Source organism: Trichechus manatus, unplaced genomic scaffold (assembly GCF_000243295.1).
Source record: "Trichechus manatus latirostris isolate Lorelei unplaced genomic scaffold, TriManLat1.0 scaffold00170, whole genome shotgun sequence".
Classification (NCBI taxonomy): domain Eukaryota; kingdom Metazoa; phylum Chordata; class Mammalia; order Sirenia; family Trichechidae; genus Trichechus; species Trichechus manatus.
This window is the reverse complement of record NW_004444106.1, coordinates 4639991-4644713: the sequence shown is the minus strand read 5'-3', so window position 1 is coordinate 4644713 and position 4723 is coordinate 4639991.

Below are 4723 nucleotides of genomic sequence, written 5' to 3'. Positions count from 1 at the left end.
AAAGGACCAAGAATCAGAATGCTATTGGACTTCTTAACAGCATCACTGGAAGTTAGAAATCCAAATTCCAAGACAGAATAATTTCCAAACTAGAATTGTATCCTCAAACTAAAAAATAGTTGTGAGGTGAAGCAAAAAGACATTTTCAGATTTACAAAGTATCAAAATATTTACCTCTCCAGCTCCCTTTCTCATAAAGCTTATTGAAGGATTGTTGTTGTAGTGTGCAGTGGAGTCAATTTGGACTCATAGCCACCCTAAAGGACAGAGTAGAACTGCCCCATAGGGTTCCAAGGAGCGTCTGGTGGATTCAAACTGCAGACCTTTTGGTTAGCAGCCTATCTCTTAACCACTGCACCACCAGGGCTCCACTGTGCCACCAGGGTTTCTTTATTGAAGGATATGCTTTACCAAACAAGGAGTACCCAAGAAAGAGCAGAGATGGAGTTCAGAGCAGGAGAGGGGTAAAAGGATTCCCCAGAATGCTGCTGAAGGCACACCCCAAGATGAGAGCTGTACAGGAGCCTAGAGGACAGCCAGGCTATTTTGGTGCAGGGGGAAAGCGTTCCAGGACTTTTCTAAAGAGTAAAATATGTTGTGTTCAGGTTTTAAACCAAACTGTATCTCAAAACCTAAAGAAGACATTTTAGCCTGTATAGAAAAGGACTTTTCTGGATTTATTTAAAATTTCCTTTGTTTGTTGTTGCTTAGCTGTTTTCAAAAAGCAAAGGAAGTCCTTATGTTTTACCATGCCATTTGTCATTTGTCAATCTAGTTGATAACATGACGGTTAAAAATAAAATTTCTACAAGATTAAATTTGTGTATGAACTCATATAAGCTTTATTTGCAACTTATGAATTGGGTAGTGTCTGGTCTGGAAGTGAGACAAGACCTTCGAAGAGTGGTACAAAGCAAAAGGGCACAAACACACAGTAACAAGGAGGCTATACTGGGCAAATTTCAGATTGGCTGGGAGACATTTTATTTCCTTATTTGGGATTAAGGGGAAATTTTGAACTAGGTTAAGCTGAACAGGCAAATCCTAATTGGTTAGTTTAGGTTTTGGTTTCTGGGAAAGTCGAGCATTTAGAAGAAACAGAAATTTAATTATCGGTTTCCTGACAGGGCTTAGCTTCAGTGACTCCTTCTTGGGCCTAGTATAGCCAGGTTAACATGACCAAGATAGAACTTCGGTAAAGAATATTGGGTCTCTGGCTATCTCCAGAATGCAGTATTATACTACTCTCATGCCTTAAACATCTTAATTTCCCTCCATTACATAGCAAAACTACCAAAAAATACTGTAGAGTCCAAAGATGAGATGGCCCAGGGTCTGTTCCAGAATGTAAACATAGGTTATAGACAGTCTGAGTGCTTCTCAGTCAACTTTGCTGAAAACCAAAACCAAAACCAAAACCGTTACCACCGAAACGATTCCAACTCACAGCAACCCTATAGGACAGAATGGAATTGCCCCATAGGGTTTCCAAAGAGCAGCTGGTGGATTCAAACTGCCAACCTTTTTGGTTAGCAGCCCTAACTTTTTTTTTTAAAATTGTGCATTAAGTTTACAGTTTGAGTTAGTTTCTCATACAAAAATTTATGCACACATTGTTATGGGACCATAGTTGCTCTCCCTATAATGTGACAGCACGCTCCTCCTTTCCACCCCAGATTTTCTATGGCCATTAAACCAGCTCCTGACCCTCTCTGCGTTCTCATCTCACCTCCGGACAGGAGCTGCCCATTTAGTCTCATGTATCTACTTGAGCTAAGAAGCACACTCTTCAGAGTATCATTTTATGTTCCATAGTCCAGTCTAATCTTTGTCTGAAGAGTTGGTTTTGGGAATGGTTTCAGTTCTAGGCTAACAGAGAGTCTGGGGGCCATGTCTTCCAGGGTCCCTCCAGTCTCAGTCAAACCATTAAGTCTGATCTTTTACTAGAATTTGAGTTCTGCACCCCACTTTTCTCCTGCTCTTCAGGGACTCTCTGTTGTGTTCCCTGCCAGGGCGGTCATTGGTGGTAGCTGGGAACCATCTAGTTCTTCTGGTCTCAGGCTGATGGAGTCTCTGGTTTATGTGGCCCTTTCTGTCTCTTGGGCTAATCTTTTCCTTGTGTCTTTGGTGTTCTTCATTCTCCCTTACTCCAGGTGGGCTGGGACAAATTGATGCATCTTAGATGGCCGCTAGCTAGCTTTTAAGACCCCAGACACCACTCACCAAAACGGGATGCAGAATATTTTCTTAAAAAACTTTGTTATGCCTATTGACCTAGATGTCCCCTGAAATCGTGGTCCCCAGACCCCTACCCCTGCTACTCTGTCCCTCAAAGTGTTTGGTTGTATTCAGGAAACTTCTTAGCTTTTGGTTTAGTCCAGTTGTGCTGGCTTCCCCTGTATTGTGTGTAGCAGCCGTAACTCTTAACCACTGCACCACCGGGGCCCCCATCAAACCCATTGCTGTTGAGTCGATTCTGACTGAAGTAGCAGATTATTCAGGGGTTTTTACTTCTGTCACCCCATCTGCTATTGCTTAAGAGCTTTAAACACTGCTCTTACTTTCATTCTGAGTAGGGAGGAAAACAAGAGCTTATACCTGGTGAAGGATTTGTGAGAAAAGAGCCTGGGCTTTGAAGCCAAACTGACTTAACTTTCTAGCTGTCGGACTCTGGCAACTCTCTGAACCTCAGTCTCCTCAGTAATGTACTTGGTATCATAATTCCAACCTTGGAGGGATTTTCTGAGTGTTAAGAGATGGTTAGATAGATGCTATAATAGATAAAAAGCATCATTACCGTTCTTGGTTCCTAATAGGTGCTCAGCTTTTGGCTGTTATTCCATGTATTAATGTTTTATAGGTTACACAGTGCTTTCATACATCTTTTCTCATTAAATCTTCAATGAGGTGCAGGGTCAAGTTTTATGTCCCCTTTTGAAAACAGACAAAACCAAGGCTCAGCAACAGGCTAGTTAGAGCTGTTGAAAGGATCCTTTAGGGTATGACACTTCTGATTACTGGGCAATGCTCTGTCAGAGACGAACTTCTTGGGAAGTGAATTTCCCTGAAAGATAGATCATCTCTGACATGCTCTTACATCCAGTCTCAGCTTTCCAGCAGCAGAACTAGGTAATTAAGAACAGACTGAAATTACAGACCTGCTCCCAGAAAGAGGGTGTTTTACTGTCCTAAGTGGGACCAGAAGGCATTAGTGATGACAGGGGACAGAGTGGATTCATGTACTGGAAGTTTTATAACCATTGCCCAAAACGAAACTGGAAACCAAATATGTGTGAATCAGTTCATTCACGTAACTACATTTACTATACAAATGGGGTAAGAAATACCAGGGCAGCCTGCAATAAGGTTTGAGAAATAAGGAGGAACCCCTGAGCAAAGGGTAGAGTTTGTTTTTATTTTACACAGGCTTCAGTTCCTCTTTGAACATTACAAAGTAAACATTTGTTTCAACCACGTTTTTAAAATGGCTTATGGAAAGTGCTGTGCCAAGGATGACATTTCAATCAAATTCAGACTTCACAAGCCACTCAGAAGTAACTTTAATTTAAAAACTTCAGAGACTGCTATAGTAACTGGCATGAAAGCAGGATTCATGATTTGAGTATATGCGACTTCTATTCACTTTTTCTTTTCAAGGAAATGTGCAACGAAACCAAGAAAGTCACGTAGGCAGGCGATTTAGTGCAGGGCCAAATATCCCTGAGGACGTCTTTGTGTGAAGGATGCTCATCTTGTTGACCAAGTCAGTAAACTTGAGTTAAATTATGTACACACAGGATGGCGTCATACATTTTAGAAAGATTTCCGAGCAGAATGATGAAAAGTGTTATTTCTCAAAACATTAGCAAGAAGCCAATAAATGTGGGCTGAATGAAGAAATATTATTTTATAACAGTAAAATATTAGAGGACTGAAATACTAACATATAAACAGTCATCCCTATTATATCCTTAATATACAATATAGTGGAGAAATATACTCCAATAGTCCATTTATAGATTGGGAATTTGGAGCTTATTCTCCCAATTAAACAATATTATAATTTTTTCAGTTAAACAACCTTTCTTCACAGTCCCATCCAGCTACCTTCTCCTTTTACTTTTTTTTTTTAAAGGAAAATTCTTATATTTACTGTAATATTCCTTTAATGAGAACTCAATGTCTTTTTAATTGTGCCGACTTTATTAGGATTATTATTGTTTTTCTTGAAGTTCTGGTTACAAGGTTACATAGTTTGAGTAGTCTTTCCCAGCCTCATTAGCCTTGAGTGATTTTGCAGAACTTGAAGATTTTTTTAGAAATGTGTATATCACCATACAGCATAAACACTGCACTGCACACGTAGGCTTGAAGAGGAAAAAGAATACCCAAACAAGATGGAAAAATAAGAAATAAAAGGAGAAAGTACTAAAAGAAGAAACAAACATTTTAATAAGTAGAAAAGAACGGAAGCTAAAATGAGGGAACTCAAGAAATCAAGAAGGAAATACTGAAAGCAGCAGCAGAGGTTTGTGCAAAGAAAAACTGAGTTACGAAGACAGTCCCAGATGTCTGATTACATAAGACAAAAAAATACGAAGTGATGCCATTTCATGTCATGTGCAGAAAGATATATGAGGAGCAACTTGATCTCTGTCCCCTGGTTTGTGAAGCTAACGTAACAGGATGGTGTCATACATTTTAGAAAGATTTCCAAGCACCA